Here is a 26,339-nt window from a genome sequence, read left to right on the forward strand (position 1 = left end):
ACAGGGAATGTACATCGACGTGGTAAGGTATGGAATAGCGATATGCAAGTATGCAGATGGCGGTAGTATCACGTACACAAGATACAGAAGGGCAATGCAGTGGTAGAGCTGTTGTTTGTACTTAGCTGATTCATGTGGAAAGGCTACCGACGAGTTTGCGGGCCCACGACGGCAATTAACAGACTTAGAACGAGGAATGGCAGTTGGAGTTAGACGTATGGGACATTCCATTTCTGAAAGCGTTAGGGAATTCAGTATTCCGAGATCCACAGTGTCAAGAGTGTGCCTACAATACCAAATTTCATGCAGTACCTCCCACCACGGACAATTCAGTGGCCAGCGGACTTCACTTTAAGGTCGACAGCAATGGCGTTAGCATAGATTTGTCAGTGCTGACAAACAGGTAACAGTGCATGGAGTAATCGCAGAATTCAATATGGGACGTACTATGAATGTATTCGTTAGGACAGTCCGATGAATATGACGTTGACCGGTTACGGTAGCAGACCACTCCTGCAGCGACTCTCCTGGATTCGTGTCCATATCGTTTGGACTCTAAACGACTGGAAAACCGTGGCCTGGTCAGATGATTCTCGATTTCAGCTGGTAAGAGGTGATGGTAGGGTTTGAATGTGACGGAGAGCCTACGAAGCCATAGACCCAAGTTGTCAACAAGGCACTGGGCGAGCTGGCGTTTGCTCCATAATGATGTGAGCTTTGTTTACATGGAAGGACTAGGAGCTCTGGTCCAGCTGATCTGATCTTTGACTGGAAACGATTGTGTTCGGCACCTGGAGACCATTTGCAGCCATTTGAGGAACTTAATGTTCCCAAACGACGATAGGGTTTTTATGGATGACACTGCACTATGTCACTGGGCCACAACTGTTCGCGATTGGTTTGAAAAACATTTTGGATAATTCGAGCTAATGATTTGGTTACCCAATTCGCCCGCCATGAGTCTCATCCAACATTTATGGGACGCAATCGAGATGCCAGTTCGTGAAAAACATCTTGCACCGGCAATACTTCCTATATTATGGATGGCTATCGAGACAGCATGAGTAAATATTTCAGGAAGGCACTTCCAACTACTTGCCACCTAGAGCTGCTGCATTATGTCGGGCAGAAGAAGGTTCGACACAGTACTGGGAGGTATCCTCCGACTTTGTCACATCAGTGGATATTGCTGTTGTGGTCTTCTCCAAAGACTGGTTTGATGCAGTGATCAATAGTATCCGGACACCCTTTCGTATTAGGTGCATCATACTGCCACTTACTGCCAGCGACCTCAGTGGTTATTAGACATCGTGTAAGAGCAGAATTGTGCGCTCCACGGAATTCACGGACTTCGAACATGGTCAGGTGATTGGGTGTCACAAGTGACATACGTCTGTACGGGAGATTTGCACACCCCTAAACATCCCTGGGTCCACTGTTTCCGATGTGATAGCGAAGTGGAAACGTGAAGGTGTAAGTAGGCTGTTTATGTTTTCTCTATGTAAGTAGGCTGTTTATGTTTTCTTATTGGCAACGTTACGTAGCGCTCAATATGAAAATCACTGGCTGTGCTGTGTGCAGTCTGTGGCTGCTTTGCATTGTTGTAATACTCGCCATTGTAGTGTTAAGCAGCTGGATGTGAACAGCGCGTAGCGTTGCGCAGTTGGAGGTGAGCCGCCAGCAGTGGTGGATGTGGGGAGAGAGATGGCGGAGTTTTGAAATTTGTCATGAACTGCTATATTTATATATGATGATATCAAGGTAAATACATTGTTTGTTCTCTATTAATATCTTTCATTTGCTAACTATCCTTATCAGTAGTTAGTGCCTTCAGTAGTTTGAATCTTTTATTTAGCTGGCAGTAGTGGCGCTCGCTGTATTGCAGTAGCTTGAGCAGCGAAGATTTTTGTGAGGTAAGTGATTTGTGAAAGATATAGTTTAATGTTAGTCAGGGCCATTCTTTTGTAGGGAATTTTGAAAGTCAGATTGCGTTGCGCTAACAAAATATTGTGTGTCAGTTTAAGCACAGTCATGTATAATTGTTCAAAGGGGACGTTTCATATGGCGACCCTTAGCCGAGGATACCTCACTGGAATCTTCTGATTTTTCTTGTAGTTTGTGTAATTAGTGTAGATTTTGTTTATTGCTAGCGCGTAACTGTAGAGAGAATCTCCTTTGTAGTTGCAGTCTTTCATTGTTGTACAGTAAAACAGTTGTGGCATGCATGTAGATTTGCACCAAGTATTTCGCAGCTGCGCTGGCAATTAAGTAGACATTATTTCCATTGCTATGTTATTTTATTTTTGCTCTTCAAATTGTGTTTTTCTGTGTTGTCGTGTGAAATACTGTAACAATAATGGCGTGTGAAAAACGTAATACTAGGCTCCAAAGTAAACTGAGAAATGACAGTGAAAATGAAAGCAGTGTGTTAGCGCCGCAGAGTAATGAATTAACTGATGTTCAAAGTAGTAATTTGATAATTGTGCATAGGGAAATGGAGCGGGCGGCAAACAATGGCGTGGACAGTGAAACAATTAGTGAAGAGGGAAGCATTATCGATCGATCGGTCGGCAACAGCTCGCCTCAGGAAGCCGAAATGACACGACACGATTTCGCAAATACTGTAGATTCAGGTTTTGGATCCTCACCGTTTTCTCAAATGAGTCAAGACACGTTTTCCGCTTGTCAAAATGTGAATGTTGCCGGTGCAAATTCACTGCCGAAAAGCACTGAGGAACATGTTTCAGACACCAGTGCATTGTTATTACAGTTAATGCAACAAATGGGACAAAGGCTACAAAAGTTAGACACAACGCTTGAACAAAATCAGAAACAAACACAGCAACAGTTACACACAATGGAACAAAATCAGAGACAAACACAGCAGAATCTTAAAAAGTTAGACACAATGGAACAGAATCTTCAAAAGTTAGACTCATTGGAGCAAACTCTTGAACAAACACGTGAGGATTTAACTACTGAGTTACATCACATTGAATCGAAATGTCAAAAAGTCTGTAATGACGTAAAAACACAAATTTGTGAGCATTTCCAACCTATTTTTTCGCGTCATGAAAATGCATTACAGAATCATGAAGCAGCCATAAAAGAACTGCAAACTATTGTTCATGAAAATCGCAACACCTTGCAAGCTAAAATTGACTCAGTTGCATCTACCGATTCGGTTACGCAACTTGCAAAAACTCAGGAAATCTTAAAGGACACAGTAGATACTCTGAAACTTGGTTCAGAAAAACATACAGAGGAAATAATTTCACTATCGGATAAAGTAGCAGAACTTTCAGATCAGTTCACTAACTTATCTACAAAGGTAGATGATGATCTGAATAACACAACACCTGTAGCCTTCACTGACACTGAAGAGTATGTAGAAATTAGAAAATTCAAACAAAATCAAAATCAAATCAATACACAGTACAAAAGAGAAATCCGGGAAGTGCAAGATCAGTTGGCATAAGTAGTACAAGAATTACGTATTTCAGAGGATACTCGCGCCCCAATACGGGAAGAGGGACACAGAAATACGGAACAGCCACAAAATAATAACACAGGGCATTTCGGAAGTTATGAAAGAAATTGGCAATGTGCACCGAATTGTGAGATGGAACGGCCGACACGACCTAACAATGACCGATATGCGACTCGCCGACATGACGATTTTGACTATAAGCTGTTCATTACTACACGTAAATTCAAAACATTTAAGAATTCTGGCAACGACATTCATCCACAAGCATGGCTCCATCAATTCTCTCATTGTTTTCCTCCCAACTGGTCGTTAGAACACAGATTAGAATTTATGTGTGGCTACTTAGAGAATGAACCAGCTGTAAGAATGCGATTGGTCATTCACGATTGCCACAGTGAAGGAGAGTTTTACCATGCCTTCCTCTCAGCATATTGGTCTCAAGCCACACAAGACCGTGAAAAACATAGCATCATGATGATGAAACACTTTGAACAGTCTGAATTTTCCAGTCTTGTGAAATATTTTGAAGACATGTTGCACAAGAATCAGTACCTGACAAACCCATACAGCCCCTCAGAACTCATCCGCATTTGCTTAATCAAACTGCCTAAACATTTACGACATATTATTTTAGCAGGACGTTGCAAAGACGACATTGAAGCTTTTCAGGGTCTGTTACAAGAATTAGAAATTGACACAGACAGTCGCCGGATGCGAAAACAGGAAAACAATCACTACAGGTCACATACGTCACAATTCCGTGACGACAGAAACAATAACTGGCCACGACAAGCCTATTCTTACAACGCAAATCGTGACCAAAACAGACACCACCCATATGACAACCGTTGGCAGAGTAGTAATAATTACAGGGAAAGATCACCTCTCCGCAGTAATGACTATCACAGAGACAATCAGAGAAACAGACAATATGGGAACCAAAATAATTATTATCAAGGGAGACAGAATAACTTTAGACGCAACGGTCCAGCGCGCAGTTACGATTCAGGGAGAAACTCTCCACCACGTGACCGACAAACAAGAAACTATGTAAACTACCGACAAAACGATAGACGTGAATTTCATCAGAACTGGCGGGATTCTAACAGAGCTGGGCCCTCTCGGCAAGGCGAATTTGTAGAAGTTAGGTCTCCTAATCCCAATAACAACGCGCGCCAACAAAGAGACAGACAATGACTCGCACCGCAGGCAGCCGCGTGCGCCGGCTGGCTCAGAGAAAAATAACATAGACGCTAATCTTGAGAAAAATTCCAGTATTCTTTACCGACGTATACGACATGATAATTCCGTTGAAGCTCGAGCTTTGCATAGTAGGAAGAGTAAAGGCTTGCACCACCTTTCACATGTAAAACCGTTTATTGAAAGATAATCTGCTTTTTAACTTAGTCTTTGCCATAAAACGTTTCACTTCACGTTACTAGTATGCTTTAGAAACTGTTACCATGCAACAATGTTTGAAGTTAAATATCCAGCCAAGAACCAAGAGAAATTATTTAAACAGAAATTACGAATGCATTGTTATTGCGAACAGACGACACAGTGTAATTGTGTGTGTACATTCTTGCTTGTTAGTTGCACGATTAGAACATTTACCAGTACTGCTAATGAGATTTTAATGCAACATTTTGGTTTACTTGAAAATACATTCCGGATTTAAAGTACTTTCTGTGAGATACCAGATGAGACAATAGTTAGTTTATGTGACAGCTACACGATTTTATCACGACGCTACTAATGAGTGACAATTTACAATGTTGATTTTGCGGTGTTTCTGTTTTATATCTGCACAGTTTTCTGAATTCTTCTGCAAAGTAAAATATGTTTTAGTAGTAACTTTTGTGGTATAGCAACAATGAGACAGCCTTTTTCGTGGCATAACAATACGTTACTGTACAGTACTTTCTTCATCACGCCAATAAGCATAATAACTACGATATCTATACGCAAAGCATTTCATTTTTGTTTATCATGAGGTAAGTACATTGACTTCTGCAGAACTTAGCGTTCGGAGGAAAATAACTACGACACTTCCACAGAGATTATCTTACAACAAGATGCACATTTAGCGCTACAGGACACGCATTTCAGTGATTAATTTTGTACTTAAAACATTTATTTTTAAAGATTTTTGAATTACAAAGAAAGTTTTCCGTGATATATTTCATTCCATTGGTGTAATCTGTAACACCTGAGGGTATAATTACATTAATCCTCAGGGGGGTACACGCTTACTTTGTGTACCATGTGTGTGGCAACCACAAGGAACCCTAGCTAATATGGTATTTGGTTATACAACTTTACACATCAGTACCATATTTCTCTAACACACAAATTACACAGCTATCTGATCATTTAACTGAGAGAGACAAACATTTATTTTACTACATCAGTGACACATGTTTACGCAATTACACAGTTGGATAACTTCACACTTATGAAACTGTATTTTGTCTGTACTTTGTAAACTGTTTAATTTTTTTGGACCCATTGTGATACTATGAGAGCTTTGAATGATATATTTGGTAAGGGAGCATGATTTTAAAGTACGTTTGAGGCAGATGACACTTTTGACATGAGCATAGAATTTTTTTAATTATTGGAGGAAGCTACGACGATTTTGAGATTTGACTGAGGTGTTATGATGTTATTTTTACGACGACGATGTGTATTATGCTGCTGAGGTATGTTTATGATTAATAGGCTGAGGCTATATGAGTTATTTGATTATGCTTCATATTTATAATGACGAAATATTGACGAGTGTCGATGGATACGTATATGTGTAATAAGGTAAGGAGTAATGAATAGTGGGTAGGGACTCTGATTTATGAAAAGGATGTTGGAAACCAAGAATCGTACTTTAAGAGTTATGACATGTGTGAATCATGTGTGAATGTATCACAATGCCACTGAAAATTTTTTTGGACACTGTTATATTCATAGGATTTTGTTTCTACAGATTTGCAACGATAATTCTTGACCTGTGAAATATTTTTATGTGAGACTGTCACTGTAGCGGAAACTGCTATCGTAAATATTTCCGTACGAAAGTTAAGTGACCACCTGCACATAATGCGTCGTGGGCACCCAGGTGTGTCAGACGCCTGGAGAACAAGCCATTAGTGTGAGTGCCTCGTCAGAAGCACAGGTAGAAAAAAAAGAAAGGGAAGGCCATTGTCCGCGCTACTGACATCTCCTTGTTGAAAGCATACTGTGGAGCTCGTAATTGATGATATTTACTGAAATGCCTAATGAAACGATGAGAAACATTTCACAGCTATTGCCTTGCTAGTTAAGAAAAATGCCATATGGCTTGCTTTATGTATTTATTTACACATTTTGTTTAATATCAAGTTTCTAGCTGCACTGCAGCATTGGTTAAAATAAAATTTTATAGATGTACTAATATAAATATTTTCTGTCTACAGATCGAGTATATAATAATTTTTTTCAAAAAAATGAGGGAGCACAAAGCGACATTTACCTTCACAGGAACTGCATTCATAATTGTATTTTCAAGTACTTGGTAATTTCTTTTGTAGAATAAATTGTGATGCATCACTCTAATGTTAAGATGTGACATAGGTATTAGACATGGCCATTTTAGTGTAATATTTTTTCTGCTTGCGCTATGTCATGTTTAGGTATAAGTTGCTGCTGTTTGCCAGGCATAGTGTTATTGAATTTGACTTTTGCTAATTTATACTGTAGCTTGCTTTGCAATTTTCCATTTTTTTCATTGCTGTTTATAATAATTGTTTTACGTGCTGCTGCATTGCCTCGTCCCTTAGTTTAGCATCTGAGCTCAGTAGATTTAAGTTAGCTTAAGAGGGGGTAGACTATATGAGAAACTGACTATGGAGAATAGGTAAAGAATGCATTGCGAAGTTATATAAAAAGGATTTGGGCCCAAATGAGTATTGTACAATCAGAAATAATTATTTTGAAAGAAATATGAACAGAATACAGAAAGCATGCTTGGATAAGATTTTTTTGGTGGAAGCAAAGGTTGAAATAAGACAAATGATCTATAGAATGAAGTTTTGGGATGGACTGCAGTACCAAATGTTACACTGAAAACGAACCCTGTCCTTTCCTATTGTGTTATCCCAGTACGTGTTTGTGTACCCTTGAGTATTTGTTTTCTTCCTGTCTCTGTGTAGTTTCATAGAATTTTTTCTTCTTTTAATATTAAGCTACATTCACTATGATGAGGAATACTGTTATCCTCGAATATAATTGGCATTAATAATATGTTATTTACTTTGTAAAGATGTTAGACATTATTAATTCCGTTCTGTTTAATGCTCATGTGTGAAGTTGATGTTTCGAAAGTTATTCTGATCTTTTATGTATGTACTCATGTCATAATTCCTGTAACACTGACGTATATGTCTATTTCTATTCTTTTGTAAAGCCTGTACTACAAATGTTATCTGTATTGTTATGTTTTTAATGATGTATTTTGTACCTTTGTAATTGTATTCTTATGTTATAAAATTGTAATTGTCACCAGTTCATGATATTATTAACTTGTTAGTTACATTTCACTGCACACGTTTCTGTTGGTCATAGTATATGGACAATATGTGAGAAGTTGGGACTGTTCGTGTTTGCACGTGTGTTACTAATTCAGCAAAGGACTGGATAACAGCATTGCTGGTTCTAAGGACAATTCCAAAAACGTTGTGAGTGCACAAGTGGTGGTTTATGGACTTGCTATATTCTCTGCAAGAATCTTCGATGGTGATTGTGCACCTGCACAGTCGCAACAGATGGCTGCTGGCCATTTCTACAAGGACTACAGTGGGTCTACACCTTTGCTGACTCACCAGTACCATTATTTCTACAAGGCCTGCAGTGGGTCTGCACCTTTGGTGGCCCACCAATACCGTAATCTCTACCAGGACTACAGTGGGTCTGTTCTGTGATGACCTACCTACCAATGTTCTTCAAAACTTCGAATGACTCTGCTGTGGGTTTGCTCCATTGTGGCCCATTACCTGTCTGCATGTCAAGAGTTAGCACTGTCTTTCCGTTGGAAGGACAACACTACTTCTTCAAGACTGCATGGAAATCCACTACTTCTGTGTGCATTTTCTTTTACTGCTCAGACTTTGAGAAAAACACTGCTATTCTCCTGTTATGTACGATTAGGACTGTCTTTATGGACTGTGAAAAAATTTTAGCTTTTGACCAACATTGTTTCAATAAGTGTGTGCATTCTATATCTTTGTTACTGTAATTGTGAAAAATTTTTGTCAAATCTGTATTGGCCAGTGCCCAACACCATTTGTAAAAATTTTTTGTGGGGAGCATGGGGGCTATGTAAGTAGGCTGTTTATGTTTTCTCTATGTAAGTAGGCTGTTTATGTTTTCTTATTGGCAACGTTACGTAGCGCTCAATATGAAAATCACTGGCTGTGCTGTGTGCAGTCTGTGGCTGCTTTGCATTGTTGTAATACTCGCCATTGTAGTGTTAAGCAGCTGGATGTGAACAGCGCGTAGCGTTGCGCAGTTGGAGGTGAGCCGCCAGCAGTGGTGGATGTGGGGAGAGAGATGGCGGAGTTTTGAAATTTGTCATGAACTGCTATATTTATATATGATGATATCAAGGTAAATACATTGTTTGTTCTCTATTAATATCTTTCATTTGCTAACTATCCTTATCAGTAGTTAGTGCCTTCAGTAGTTTGAATCTTTTATTTAGCTGGCAGTAGTGGTGTTCGCTGTATTGCAGTAGCTTGAGCAGCGAAGATTTTTGTGAGGTAAGTGATTTGTGAAAGGTATAGTTTAATGTTAGTCAGGGCCATTCTTTTGTAGGGAATTTTGAAAGTCAGATTGCGTTGCGCTAACAAAATATTGTGTGTCAGTTTAAGCACAGTCATGTATAATTGTTCAAAGGGGACGTTTCAAAGGGACACGTACAGCACAAAAGCGTACAGGGCGGCCTCGTCTGTTGACTGACAGAGACCGCCGACAGTTGAAGAGGATCGTAATCACACAGAAATTCCAAACAGCATCAGGATCCACTGGAAGTACTATGACAGTTAGGTGGGAGGTGAGGAAACTTTGATTTCATGGTCGAGGGCTGCTCGTAAGCCACACAACATGCCGGTAAATGCCAAACGACGCCTCGTTTGGTGTAAGGAGCGTAAGCATCATCAAGGCCAAGAGTGGACCAAAACCATACTGAATTCCAGCATTACCCATGGAGGACGCCACGAACTTGTGATTTTCAGCAGGGGTCGGGATACTTTTGATCACATAGTGCAACTACACTACTCCTACTTCCTATAAGCACTTGAACCTGCTTTCTGTACTCAAGCCTTGGTCTCCCTGTAGAATCGTCATGTCCCACACACCCCTCCATTACCAAACGAACGATTCCTTGACCCCTCTTGATGAGTCCTACCAGCCGATAAGACTGACTTTCATTCAGTTTCTACCACAAATTTTTATATTTTCTCTGTTCGATTCAGTATCTCTTCCTTAGTTATCCGATCTATCTGTCTAATTTTCAACATTATTTTGTAACATCGCATTTCAAAAGTTTCTATTCCGTTCTTGTCTGCACTGGTTATCGCACACGTTTCACGTCCACACAAGGCTACTCTCCATACAAATACCGAGGGAAAATACTACCTAGATTGAGATTCGATGTTAATCAATTTCTCTTCCTCAGCACTCCTTTTCGTACTACTGCCAGTCTGCCTTTTGTAGCCGCGCGGGATTAGCCGAGCGGTCTCAGACGCTGCAGTCATGGACTGTGCGGCTGGCCCCGGAGGAGGTTCGAGTCCTCCCTCGGGCATGGGTGTGTGTGTTTGTCCTTAGGATAATTTACGTTAAGTAGTGTGTAAGCTTAGGGACTGATGACCTTAGCAGTTAAGTGCGATAAGATTTCATACGCATTTTGCCTTCTTTATCGTCTCTACTTCGGTCGTCGTCAGTTACTTTTCTGCCAAAGTAACAAAACTCATTTGCCACTAGCAGTGTCTCATTTTGCAGTCTAATTTCCTTCACATCGTCTGATTTAATTCGATTAAATTCCAGATTTCTCCCTTCTTTTCTTTAGGTGTGTTTAGTGTCCAGATTGAATGATATGACTGATATGCAATAACAACCCTGTCTCTCCTCCTTCTCAACTGCTGTTACCCTTACGTGCCCTTCGACTCCATTATATTAGCGTGTCCGAATAAATGTACATCAGTGAGCAAGTAACGGCTTCAAGCTACAAATTAACACCTCAAAACCTAAAAAACAAACTTTACTTAATCTTCCGCAGACTGCTATGTCTTTTTGCCGTTAGCTAGAAAATTCCTTCGTTATAGTGGATGACCTCAAAGTTTTGTTCCATTTTGCAACAATTTTATTTCATGATGATTTTATATTTCAGGAAAATAAAAGATGTTTCATGTAATAAATATAATACTACTTTAAGTTCAGTAAACCACATCCTTTACTTCTCCTCACTGCATATACAAAACATCCCCATGCATGTCAGTTTCTTTGTTATATCGTAAATATACAAAACCCGACGCATGTCTCGCGTCTGTCCTTGTAATGCAAGGGCTTCTGGCAAACAAGCGTATGCAATTTCTACTCGCTACGTTAACCTACGCCAATTACAATATTCTGCATACAACAGAACAATAAATTACTCTTAATAATATTCTTTTAACATAAAGGTAATTTCTTTAATAATACTGGACAACGCAATTATTTCTATACGGATTCTTTGTTAACCTTATTACATTTCGCATTTCAGTTCATCTTGTATTCTCTGCCTTTCTAGCACCTGCCAACGAGTTGTCAGTTTTTGAAAGAATGGCCTGTCTAATCGCAATACAGTAATGCAAGAGCACGCGTATGGCAGTGTTACGAGGTATGTCTGATTATAGCACAATGGACTGATACCATTCTTCCTAGTCCTAAAACCATGTGATATTTTATCTTTGGAGGGTGTTACTTACGAGGCAGGATGTACCCAGACAATTCACCTAGAATTAAAGCGATAGAAAACAGTATTCAGCTCGTGATTTCAACAATTCCCACACCCGAAATTCGAAGAGTGTTCAGCAGCATCTTCAGAAGGTGACAGACAAATCCTACCGCAGACGGGGGTCAGTTCCAACACCTCCTGTAAGAAAAGGGCGTATTGTGTCTTAGTTTTTGATCAACTCGCAGGAGACGTGCAAGACCTCACTCGGTAGCTGCCGGGAGAACTACACTGAGGCAAAAAAAAAAGAAAAAAACCGTGACATACCTCCCAGTGTCGTGTTACACATCTTTTTCCCGGCTTAGTGCGGCATCTCGATGTGCCATGGTCTCAATCAATCGTTGGAAGTCCCCTGCAGAGAAATTTAGCTGTGCTGCCCAATAGCCGTCCATAATCGCGAAATTGTTACCGGTGCAGGATTTTGTGCACGTACAGGGCTCTCGATTATATCCCGTAAGTGTACGATGGGATTCATGACGGGCAATCTCGGCGGCCAAATCATTCGCTCGACCTGTCCACCACGTTCTTCAAACCAATCGGGGACTACTGTGACCGGTGACATGCGGCACTGTCATTCATAAAAATTCCGCCGTCGTTTCGCAACATGAAATACGCGATACTACCGCCATCTATTTATGTGCGTATCGCTATCCCATGACTGCTGTCGCCTCAGTGTGGTTGTCTTGTGTGAAACCATATCATTCCAAAATACTGTGGAAACAATTCAAACTTTGATTTAAAAACTAATGTGTCATTTTACAAAATATGCATATTAACAGAAGTAGTTCATTAAAAATAATAATAAAAATTATAAGGTATCTGAAACTTGAGGTTGCTTGCTACAAACTGATATATCTGCCGATTGTGTAAGCGAGGTCAATAACTTTCTGTATCAAAAAGTTTTAACGTTCTCTTTAACTCACCCTGTATTTTATTCTGAGAAAAATGACAGAAGGTTAGCTCTTTGTTAGCAAACCTCGTAAGTATCTATGACACTGTTTGCACCTCCTTTCTCAGCATCTTAATAATATATAAGATACAAAGATTAGATTGATCATTAATTCAGGGCGAAATTATTAAGATTATTATCCTTTTACTTACCTCTTAGTGGATGCCTATGAGTACTCATTCTCGCTGTTGGCAAGAGCAAAAGAGTATTGAAACACGTATGTAACATAGCAGCGATGGCGAGGCATTGTAGCATCTGTGACCAGAGAGTATGCGCTTGACCGCGCGAGTGTTGCGAGCAGTTAGTTAGTTGTCGCTATGCAGAGCAGTAGTCGGTCAGTCAGTCGTTGCGAGTCTGTAGCTCTGTCAAGTTGAGGGCAGTACTCTGTCAGTAGTAGTCGTGCAGTGCTGTACGTCAGTAGTCGTCATGCAGAGCGGTCGGTCAGTAGTAGCAGCCCAGTGCGGTTGTGTGATGTAGGCGGTCGGCAACACTGGTCAAGATGGTGAATAAGGTATACTATTAATTAATATAATCATTAGATAATGAAAAAATTTATTTATTGTAATTATTCTCCAACAAGTCCCCCAATAATAATTTTTATTTCAAAAGCATTTTCTCAAAAATTTAATTTTTTATTGAACTAAAGATTTCGTTGCACTTCCCATTTCATTCCACTTCTTTTGAAGAAAAATTCCACTAAAATCACAAAAAAAAAGAGAATATTATTATTTGCAATGCAGTTCCTCCAAGCGGTGCGCAACAACAAGAGCAGAAATGTGACATCCATTTATTCTGAGGTAAGACTTTAATTCTGATTGTTTTACACAGGGCCAAAGACCGATATTTCGGTTTAATTGAATTTTCTTATCACTGAATGGACTTTAATTTTTTTGTGAAGAATTTATATTTGAGTCAGATTGCGATTATCAGTTTTATTGTCATTACATTCCTTTTAAATTTTTGTGGGGAGGTTACACTTGGCGACACCCAGTCCAGGATCGAATTTCGTTGAGAGTCTTTTGAGCAACAGTCAGATATCTGCTCTTATTTGCTTAGATATAATTAGGATTTGGCGCTACGCTTTTATTAACTTGTGACTTTCTTTCTACAGGTCAACGGCAATTTGTTGCTCTATTGTATTTGTGTGTTGCCTTTGCATTTGTGCTTATTTGTTTTTGAATAATTGTGACTACTGTAAAAATGCCGCGAAAGACTGTGAATAGTGTATCGCGAGGTATTACGAACGAAACTACCGATTTAAACAACTTTACCGATAGGACATGTGACACGCAGTGTAATGATGACAATCCTGCGTTCACTAACAATCAGTGCATTCCAACCACTAGTGATGACTTTTACCCTGATAATGAACAAACGAACTCAATTGTCTCGTCTGTTAATTTGACGACAATTGATGACGCGGAGCGCTCTATAGTAATGAGCGCTGCCGAAATTAACACACCCGATTTAGAAAATCCAAGTAATGTACAGACAAATTTTTCCAATGAAAATGGTCAGTGTAGTGAAAGTACGATGGATTTATTTAATTCCGAAATAATGTCTGACAGTGTACATCCGACTGACAAACGTTTTTCTAAATCTGAGAATAACCAAATGGTTACAGTAAGCGAGAAAGTTCCAGATCCACCACTAAACAGCACAGAGAGTATAAACGCTAACTTTGGGTTTGAACAAATTATGGCAAGATTGCTCAAACAACAATTTAGTGAACAGGACAAAAAATTTAATAAAATTGATGAAAATTTCAAACAACAGAACGAAAAACAAGACAAACTTAGTGAACAGGTCAAACAACAGAACGAAAAACTTGACAATAATGCCGAAAATCTCAAACAACTTAGGGAACAGAACAAACAGCTTAATGAAAAATTAGACGACAATTCCAGACAGCTTAGTGAACAAATTAGAGCCGTTGCCGCGCAGTGCCATGACACTAAGGAACAGTTGCGCGTGGAAATTGAAGCTTGTTCAAAAAAAAATAGCGAAGAAATTAAGTCTGTTGCGCAGGAATTAAGAGAAATGCAAACAGCCGCAACAGACACACTCAGAGACGAAATTAGCGGAGTCGCTAAACAATGCTCTGAAAAAGCTACACAATTACGGGACGAATTTAAAGCAATGACGGTAGAACTTTCGCGCACTATGGACGCAAGGATAGACGCGAAATTCGAACAACAGAACACTCAGATGAACGAGCGCTTTAATCAGCACATACAGAACAGTGATACGCGTTTCCGCAGATTTATTCAAGATCAAAACAAAGTAAAACGACAAGTCATGGAAACAATCACTGCACAAAGACAAGAGGACAAACGTAAAATATTCGCGAAAGCGAAGACGTATGTAGACAATAATATTACTACAGTGTCCGACAAAATTAATACCATAGAACAGTTGAACGCGGAATTACGGGATGAAATTTCTGATCTTAAATCAAAAACAGACACACACACAGTAAATATTCAAACAGTGACAGACAGATTCGAACAATTAGATCTAACACAGGATTGCGATGTCATCAAAGCTGATGTTAAAAAACTGAGCGAAACTACGCGTAAGTTGCAAAAACAGATTAATGCGTCTGATTCTAAAACCGATGATCAGGTTAAGATACTGACTGAAAAATGTGATGAATTGGCCAGTCGTATTGATGTTATCGAAAATACTAATGACAATAAATCAGACGATACTGCACCGGTTTCATTTATCCAAACACCTGAATTTCAAAATTTACAGCAGACAATTAATGAGATCGATTCATCTAACAACACGTTACGTAGGAAGTTATCAAATTTACAACAAGAAGTAACAGAGATGAAAAACATTTCAGTTAATAACATACCACAACAGACGCCACTTTATGAACATGTGTCAGACTCACGCAGCGCGTATAATTTGGGTAATCTGCAGAGAGTACGGGACTTAGATTCCGAACAACCACAGTTCAATAGATACTCTTACGATCCTGAACCTGTTGCATCACACAGAGATGATAATTTCGATTACAAACATTTTCTGTCAGTAAGAAAGTTCAAAATATTTAAAAACGATAGAACGCAGATTCACCCACTGGATTGGATTCAACAGTTTAGCTTTGCTCTTCCACCGACTTGGCCTGTAACACATAAACTTGAATTTATTTGCAGTTTTTTGGAAGGCGAACCGGCAACTCGTATGAGACCGATCGCGAGACAGTGTTACTCGGTAGAGGAATTTCAGAATGCTTTTCTGTCAGCGTACTGGTCGAAGACGACACAGCGCGGAATTAAAGATCAACTAATTAGTTTGCCAAACTATGAAAACTCAAATTTTCCCAGTGTAACGCAATTTTTTGAGCACATGGTACAACAAAACCAGTACCTAAGTGAACCGTACAGTGAATCCGCACTTATACAACTATGCATCTCTAAATTACCACGGTCATTACGAGTGTCACTTCTAACGGGCCAGCAAAAAGAAAACATTTCAGCATTCAGAGATCTTTTACAGCTCTTGGAAGTACAGCAATCCGATTATTCTTTTGTAAACAAAAACTTTTTGAGTAACAACCAAGGTCAACAACAGTACTGCAATTATGATCAGGGACGTAATTCCAATCGGAAAGATAACAGACGTTTTAGGAACGAAAACTACCAAAACTTTAATAACAGGCAAAATTCTAATTATCAATACCGTCAAAAGTTTCAGCAACAGGAACAACACTTTAGTAACAATAGAGGTGTTTCACAACAACAACATCAAAACCAGCCGGTTAACATACCTAACCAACAATGGAATACACAAGGTCAACCAGGCTTTAATGTTTCGCCGCGTGGACGTATAGCCCCTGGTCCAACAAATAGTAACGCACGGGAGCAGAGAAACAACTATGTACAAAGAAGACAGTATTTCAATTCCTATCGCAATACACCGTATAGGAATGATTATTACGACAGACGTAAAAACGATGAGCACAATTACCAGCGTACATATAATAACAGTCGGTCTCACCAACAGCAAAATCATACGCAAGAACATATTCTCATGAATGAACCCGACAGTAGGTACCATCCAGAGCGTAACACGTCTGGAAGAAGTAATAGAACAGTTCAAATAGTCGAAATGCCACAGAATCCTCCTAATAATAATAACACGTCAGATAGAATCTGACTAGATAATGTACAGGACGCATCTTGCAATAATACAAGCACTACCTTAGACACGCAAAATGTTGTTCACGAAAATGTAATTACTTTTGACGACATCAGAGACACTCTTTTACAGGAAAGACCAGTTATTCAGAAAACCATTTCACATCCTGTTATCGAAATTAAAATTGGTTCATCGAAATTCTCAGCAGTAATTGATTCCGGATCACCTATATCAGTAATAAATGAGGAGACTTTTAATGAGTGCAACAAAGAGAATACCTATCCGACACTACCTTTAGGCAAAACAAAAGTGAAAGGAGCAGTATCAAGTAAAGGTGTAGACGTTAAATTACAGACGCATTTATCATTTTGTATTGGAGGTCATACTTTCCACTCTAATTTTTGGATTGTTCCTTTATTGACAACAGACATTATTTTAGGCACGAATTTTCTGGTACAACACGACGCAGTTATCGACTTTCAGAATTCTTATTTAATGTTAAAGGATGAAAATGTACAATTGGCTTTAGAATTTCAGCACTCTTTATCTGCGGAAGAACAAACAATTAACCGCACAGAGGTCATTTCCGCAACACGTAACATAGACTGTAATCCCACATTGTTCACGGATACGTACGTACATAACTATAATACTCCAGACGAAGCTGACTACGACGTTATGCAGTTAATTTCTGATAAGGTTAAAGAGAGCAGTGCAACTACAGACGACGAACGAACGCAATTACACAAAATTCTTTTACAGCAAGCTCCAGTTTTTGACAACATTCCTGGTACTATGTCCGGCTTTATGTATGAATTTCAAGTCAAACCGCACGACACATTTAAAGCAAAGCATTATCCCATTCCATATATTCACAGAGAACAAGTTAAAAAAGAATTGCAGGATATGCTCGACCAAGGCATTATTGAACCGGCAGTTAGTCCGTACATAAACCCGCTACATATTGTTAAGAAAAAAGATGGCTCACTTCGCCTTGTACTTGATTCACGTCACATTAATGACATTATTATTAATGAAACAGACCGACCACAGACATTAGAGGAACTTTTACAGAAATTTCACGGCACTGCTATTTATTCCACATTAGATTTGAAATCGGGATTTTGGCAAATTCAACTTCATCCGAATTGTAGAAAATATACAGCTTTTCTCTGTTTTGGCGACTGTTATCAATTTTGCAAATTACCATTCGGGTTAACTATTTCTTCTGCAGCTTTTATTCGCGGTTTGAACACAATACTTCCGACAGAACTTAAAGACAGAATCACGACGTATGTAGACGACATTCTTATCGCAGAAGCTAACTGGTCTGAACACAATCTGATTCTTGAACAACTGTTACAAACTTTTTTGCACAAGGACTTACAGTTAATCTTAGTAAATCGCACTTTGGCAAAACTTCTATAAAATTTCTTGGACACGTAATTTCAGCAGAAGGCATTGCACCTGATCCGGAAAAACTTCAAGCTCTACGTGACATTACTGTTCCTACAACAAAAAAGCAATTACGCAGTTTTTTGGGCTTAATTAACTTTTTTCGCAAATTTATTCATCACTCCGCTTTAGACACGCCTAGATTATGTCAATTAACAGGTAAAAACACTATTTGGTCTTGGGATAAGCAAGCTCATTCTGAATTCATGAACCTGAAACATGCTCTGTTGAATGCACCACTTTTATCGCACCCAGATCTTACCAGAAATTTTTCCATTGCCACTGACAGTTCCAACACCGCTTTAGGCGTACATATTTTCCAGGAAATTGAAGAAGATGGGTCAATAACAATTAAAAACATCGCATTTGCAAGTCGCATTTTGTCACCTGCTGAGCGAAATTATTCCGTTACAGAACTTGAAACATTATGTGTTGTATGGGCTTTTATGAGATTTAGGCACTTTCTTTATGGCAGACATACCACAGTTTACACAGACCATAGAGCTATACAATTTTTGCTTTCGGCTAAATTTACTCACGACAGGTTAAGCAGATGGAAACTTTATTTACAAGAATTTAATTTTACAATAGTTCACATTCCTGGCACACAAAATGTTATAGCAGACGCACTATCGCGTTCTCTCGGCAACAATCAGCAAGACGTAGCAACCAACTTCTGCAAAACAAATTTCAGTGTCATGTACATTCAGCAAGTTGCATTTGAAAATTTTATTTCATCGTCATTACAGGACATAGCACAAGAACAAAACAAAGACAACGTGTGGAAAGAAATTAAACACCTTTGGCAAGATAAGAATAATGTTACGATTAGAAACCATTACACTGTACGCAATGACATTTTGTTTCGCCGCTCTCATCCTGACAGCAACAATTGGTTATTATGCATTCCTGACGAACTGGTTAACAAATTAATTTGGTACACTCATTTAAGTTACGCACATTACGGAGCACGAAAATGTTTTCTTATACTGAGACAGAACTGTTATTTTGCCAACATGGAGAAACGTATACGACGAGTTTTAGCGTCTTGTAAAATTTGCCAGAAAGCTAAATCAGACACCACTTCACATATTCCTCCATTATATCCCATTATACCTGTTAAATTAAGACACATGGCCGCAGTAGACATTTTTGGTCCGATTCCGAGAACTAACAGAGGTTTTTGCTACATTTTTGTCGCTGTTGAGCTCACTTCAAAATTTGTTACTTTCACTCCATTACGCAAAGCTACTGCTAAAACTGTTTCGAAAGCATTTGTAAAACATTTTCTATTTCATGTAGGGCATGTAATGAAAGTAATTTCTGACAATGGATCACAATTTCGTAGTAGCATATGGACACGCATGTTACGAGCCAGAAACATTTCTCCGATCTATATATCCAAGTACCACGCTTCTTCGAACCCTTGTGAAAGATTAATGAAAGAAATTGGTAAGCTGTGCCGAATATACTGCCACAAAAGACATATTGATTGGGATACATACATACTCTCATTCCAAGATGTAATTAATTCCATACCAAATGAATCCACTATGCTATCTCCGTCTGTTATACTGAAAAATGCTGAACCACCTAACAAAATTAAAGAATTAATAACATTTCCTACATCTCGTCGATTACGACACCACGAAATAATTGACATTGCGCTGAACAACATCAAACGTGCCGCAGAGCGCCGGAGAAGACAGCAAAAACAGGTTTGTACACGCCGTGACTTTCACGTTGGACAGAAGATACTAGTACGTACACACTATTTATCCAGCAAATTAAAAGGTAAGTGCAGTAAATTTGAACTTCTATACGCAGGTCCATATCGGATTCGCAGCATCCCTCACCCCAATGTTGTACACGTCGAAACTTTGAGAACCAGAAAATCGAAAGGCAATCACCATATCTCAAACATTAAACCGTTTTTTGAGTGAAACCACTGTATGATTCAACACACTATGATGCCATTTACTAATGCAATTATTTCACGTGACTAATTACTGATGATTATCGTATTTTTTCTTGGCAAGTGCCCGGCAAGGTAAGGTTAGCAGGTCGCTTTTCTTGTCGTTACACATCAGACCGTGCACATTTTCCACTTTTTTTTTGTGTATATGATTGTACTCCAGTTTTGTTTGTATGCACTATGAAATAGTTAAGATATAACACACACCAGTCGACTTTGACATTTTTTGCCTTATGACATCTCAACATCGTGACTGTTTCACATTTTTTTTGCTGCTGCATTGTATTATTCTGTGTATATTTTTGCATTTGAACACTGTCAATGTTTTTGACATATTACGTTTTCTGTCATGTTATGCTGTAGGGTTAATTATGTTACCATAAACCAGTCATTATCTAATGGGTATATGATTTAAATGCAGGACATTAATCTTTGTTCATCAATTTCAGAAAGGAATGATGATTCTAAGAAATAAATTTAACATAAATGGGAACTTCACCTACGGAATAAACGAAAGGAGATGCAATAACTTTATGAGGAAGAGTAAATGGATCAGGATTAACAAGCATTAACAAGACTATACTATACTCATCACAGAATAGCAGTCTTAACTAATTTTTTCTTTCAGAATACAAGGTGATTGATGCAGGCTGTCAGAGAGAACTACACATCTTAGTTTTAGTGATGAAATATGCTAGAGATAAGGAATAGTTATGTAATGAGTAATGAAGTGATTTTTTGCAGATGATAATGAATACTGATGAATAATGATGAAGGATATGATGTTATGAATAATGAAGTTTTTCTTTACAGATGATGATAATAGTGAAGTTGTGATGATATGGATAATGAAGTTTTCTTTACAGATGAGGATAATGTTGAAGTTATGTATTTATGTTATGTAGTTATTTAAGTATTTGTTGCAGTTTGCTTTGACAGCAGGTGTAATATTGCATAGTAGGATGACGGAAAGTTTTGGAAAGGACAGCTATGAAACACATTTTTATACACATTTCGCTGCCTGTTAATTCGAAGTTCACTACTTTTCAGCATAGTGTGCGTTTCTTCTTTTAGGTCAATAATCCGTTTTTGTAATTTTTCCAGGAGAAGTTTTTTTCATGATACTTACTAAACCTGTTACTTATTATACCTGTTCTAGTACTTGCATTTTTATATTTTTACCCATTTGTGTCTATCGTTTATAAATGTGATCACATGTACTGCCTTGTTACATAATCTTGCTACAGCTGACTCATGACGAATGACGTTACCTATCCTCATTTGCAGCAACAGGTCAAAAGCAAATAGTGTTATGTCTCAGCAATTAATTATCGATCCCAACGCAATGCATTGCTAACAAAAAAAAAAAAAATGTATTAACAGTCCCAAATAGTGATACCAGTTTGAGAAAGTTCTGAGTAATGCTGATTAGCTCTGAAGAGTATGTCACTTGAGTAATGACTTCTTAATGAGACAAAAAAAAGTATATATTTAAAATAATGCTTTGTCACTAGCTAATAACTGCCACTGTTTATTGTAATGATACTACTTATAATGCCTGTGATTACTAATGATTTGACTGTAATTAACTGATTTTTAATAATGACTTCGTAATAATCTGAATAATACTGAATGATGATTCTATTCAATACTTGCTGGCCACTGAGTGCCAATAATTAATGTCACTTGAAGAATTGTTATTAATTATGCCATTAATTAGCCCTTTTTTCCCCATGTTGACTTTTCATGTTTTGGTTAATAGCCAATGAGTGCCAATAATTTGTATCACTCAATGTATTATGTTAATGCTAGGCCAATAATTGACTCTCCTTTTTAACTAAGACTTCTGATGAACATTATTCTGTCTTACTAAATATACTTTGTAACTGGCCAAGGACCGCCACTGTTTATTGTAATACGATTACCCATGATGCCAGCTAGTGATTCTTAATAGATTGTAATGACACATAATTAATTAACTATGGTACTGTTTAATAATGCTTTGTAATTAATTAAGGCTAATAATTCTTACTATATTGAAATGACAAATGATTAATTAATTAACTGTAATTAGACAAATGATTAATTAACGACAAATGATTAATTAACTGTAATTAGACAAATGATTAATTAACAACAAATGATTAATTAACTGTAATTAGACAAATGGTTAATTAACTGTAATTAGACAAATGATTAATTAACGACAAATGATTAATTAACTGTAATTAGGAAAAGGCTAATGATTATTGGAATGACAAATGATTAATTAACTGTAATTAGGAGAAGGTTAATGATTCTTAATTATACTCTGTAACTGAAAAGAATGCGATTATTTCATAATGCTTTGTAACCAGGAAAAGAAGGCTACTGATTCTATGTACAACAATTAATGAACATTTTTCTGTAATACTACATACTTGGTACAGAAATGTTCAATAACTGGGCTATGAATGCCACAAACTACTAATTAAGTCTGTAATTGTCAATATTATGTGACTAATGTCCTTCACCTCATAAGCTGACTACCCTGAATTACTGCAATGTCCATTTGTCCTGTTTATCCCAGTGATCATGGAGCACTATATTTGGTTTTGCACTAATTCTACGTTGGTGTGCCTTGTAAGAGCGTGGTGTTGACACGACATGCTGTCCACCACCGTGAGCGATGAAGACATTATTATGGTCCCACTGTTTGGTGTACGTAAGGTACTGCCAAAATGAAAACATGGAACATTACTACGACAGTTCAGTGTCTTGGCTACACTGATAAATTCTGATGGGAAAGAACTTCAAGTTGTGTCACTTGGTGTTGTACTTCTGTGGAAAGATATGGACTTTCAGAGCAGCTGTGTGCAATCTAAAGTGCTACAACCATGATGCAATCCTTCCCTTTCCTATCCTGATTCTTGTCACATAAAAAAAAATTTTTTTTGGTAACATCATTTATGTTCATAGGTTATACATTTTTCGATTCGCTGAACTCCAATGCGAGTACACTTATGTCACTTGTCAACATAATATTTTGCCAGTCTGTTTATTTGTTCTGAATATGCTAAAGAATTTTTTCAGTGCCTGTGCACTTTGTTATCTGCCAAAAAAATTTGTATATACATTTTTCTGATTTGCTACTATGTTTTGTATTCACATTTTGTCTCTGTCTGATATATTTTGTACTTAGTGCGTGTGCACAACGTTTAAATATTCTGTAAGTTGAAGAATTTTGTTAATTAAAGAAAAATTTTGCCGCGCTTGGCAAGTCCAAATGACTCACCATCGCTGCCAAATTTTTGCCCCCCCAGTGGAGGGTTATGAAACACGTATGTAACATAGCAGCGATGGCGAGGCATTGTAGCATCTGTGACCAGAGAGTATGCGCTTGACCGCGCGAGTGTTGCGAGCAGTTAGTTAGTTGTCGCTATGCAGAGCAGTAGTCGGTCAGTCAGTCGTTGCGAGTCTGTAGCTCTGTCAAGTTGAGGGCAGTACTCTGTCAGTAGTAGTCGTGCAGTGCTGTACGTCAGTAGTCGTCATGCAGAGCGGTCGGTCAGTAGTAGCAGCCCAGTGCGGTTGTGTGATGTAGGCGGTCGGCAACACTGGTCAAGATGGTGAATAAGGTATACTATTAATTAATATAATCATTAGATAATGAAAAAATTTATTTATTGTAATTATTCTCCAACAAGTCCCCCAATAATAATTTTTATTTCAAAAGCATTTTCTCAAAAATTTAATTTTTTATTGAACTAAAGATTTCGTTGCACTTCCCATTTCATTCCACTTCTTTTGAAGAAAAATTCCACTAAAATCACAAAAAAAAAGAGAATATTATTATTTGCAATGCAGTTCCTCCAAGCGGTGCGCAACAACAAGAGCAGAAATGTGACATCCATTTATTCTGAGGTAAGACTTTAATTCTGATTGTTTTACACAGGGCCAAAGACCGATATTTCGGTTTAATTGAATTTTCTTATCACTGAATGGACTTTAATTTTTTTGTGAAGAATTTATATTTGAGTCAGATTGCGATTATCAGTTTTATTGTCATTACATTCCTTTTAAATTTTTGTGGGGAGGTTACAGTATGCAGATGTGTATAAAGCAGCAATGGCTACAAGACGAAGCAAGACTGTAGAAGGAAGCATGAGGAGCAGAAAGATAGCTGCCGCCTGTGGGAAAATTAAAGAAACCTTTGGAGATTCTAGAAGCACCTATATGAAGGAGAGCTGAGATGGCAGGCCAGTACCATGCGAAGAAGGGAAGTCTGAAAGGTAGAAGGAACATATAGCGGGTCTTTACAAGGGAAAAATACCCTTGAACACAATGATACAGAAGGAAAAAGAGGAAGTAAATGAGGATGAGATGAGAGATTAATATTGCGAGAAGAATTTCACAGACCACTAAAAGACATAAAAGAAACAATGCCGACATTCTCTCTGCATTATGGACTGAACTATTCTACCTGGTGTGCAAAATACACGCGACATATGAAATACCCTCTACCGAATCTCCTGTTTAAGATCTCATGCTACCAAAGTATTGGCAAGAACTATTTGCACCACGTTAAGTAGGATCAGTTTGGATTACAAAGGAATGTAGGAACATGGGAGGCAATACTCACCCTGCAACTTGTCTTTACTGTTACTTGAGAATTTCTGAGAATCGTGACAGGCCCTCAGCTATTAAATACAGAGTCAGTGCTTAAAGTCAGATGGCAATTATGGACATTTCCAAACATATGGATCGGGAGATGAAAACCTCAAGGGGAGGGAGTGGCATTCTTATGCTCACAGAACAATTTGTGGGATTCACAGGTGTGTGATGGGATGTTCAAATCATGGAAGACACACTTCCCCATTCGCAACAATGCATCTCCAGTATATTCAGCGAGTTCTCTAACGTTTCACATCTACCGCCTGTTAGCTTTGTTTTAAGTGTAAACCACCGAGAAATCCGAAGAAAATATCCGAAATCTCACAGAATTTCCAACGTGCTTAGGACTCTTGAGAAGACACTGTCTTATACGCCTCCTTTTGCAAAAACTTCCCGTGGCTTCGCAGGACGTAGAAGTGTAAGGAAGAGTCTTGTACCTTTGAACACTTTTCAGAATTTTGTCCTTAGCCAGCCCTGTGATAAAGGTTTAAATAGCTTTTCTTATTCTGTTTTTAAATAAAGGCATTGTCTTTCTATGTGCAGCAAAATTTTTTTGAAATTGCAAAACTATTTCAGGTAATTAGGGTTTTCCCAAATTTGAAAACATGTTCCAATGTTGGTCATATTATGTTCAGTATGGACATATACCTGGGGACAAATATTCTATTGAAATTTAGAAGTGTTGCAGTCGAGAAAATCTTTTTATTGCTGCATTTAAACATCTGTTACATTATTCTTCTACTGCACACCAATGACCAGTAAGTTAAATCAAATCAAGCAGAACTATTATCAAAAAGTAGTTGCAAGCTAAATACATTTTGAAACCGAAGCTACTGGAAATTAACACAAATGCTCGTTTTTAGGACTGGTAAAACTGTTTATAGATTAACGAAACTCAGTTAATTCGCCAATATCACATGCTACATGGTAAAAGTCTTTCGTCTATTTCAAGGTTAGATGATGCACGACAAACGAAGAATCGGTCAACGGTTTACACTTTACGTAACTAATTTTAAAATTATATAGGATTTCACTTGACATAAAAATCCGTGAATGAAGAAGAATTAAAAAATATATTCGAAATAGATTTGATATATTACACATCAATTAAATTTCTAGAACTCTGAATATTCACATATGCTTTACAAAACACAATTTCACGTCTGAGAACAACAAAAACTGTAGAAAATGGCGGAAACTTTTTTCGCCGGTCTTTAGTGCATATTCCTAAAATAATTCTTAAAATCAGTCTCTAGACTGAAGTACCGGCCGGAAAACATCAAGTGTTCCTATCAGGTGAAACCCTAATAACAGCCGTTTACTTCACAGTGGTTTGCAGAGGATGTACGTAGATGTAGATCAGACAAAACTGGTGACCATATCCGTAGAGTTTAGGTGAAGATTTCCACTTAGAGTTATCAGTAAAAGAGGGGTTGCATTTGAAGGCGTTACTTGGGGACTAGCCCCTATAGCGTGGAAGACACAAAACACGTTCGTTGTCAGTTGTCTAGGTAGAAGAAACTAGAAACGAACAACCACACTGTGATTCTGTGTACACACGGAGCATGAAAATGAGCCCTGATTAACTGGTACGAGTCGAAAGGCCGAGGGGAAGATCCATTTACCGAACGAGTGACAGATGAACGTC

This window comes from Schistocerca serialis, chromosome 1, assembly GCF_023864345.2.
Source record: "Schistocerca serialis cubense isolate TAMUIC-IGC-003099 chromosome 1, iqSchSeri2.2, whole genome shotgun sequence".
Taxonomy (NCBI): Eukaryota; Metazoa; Arthropoda; class Insecta; order Orthoptera; family Acrididae; genus Schistocerca; species Schistocerca serialis.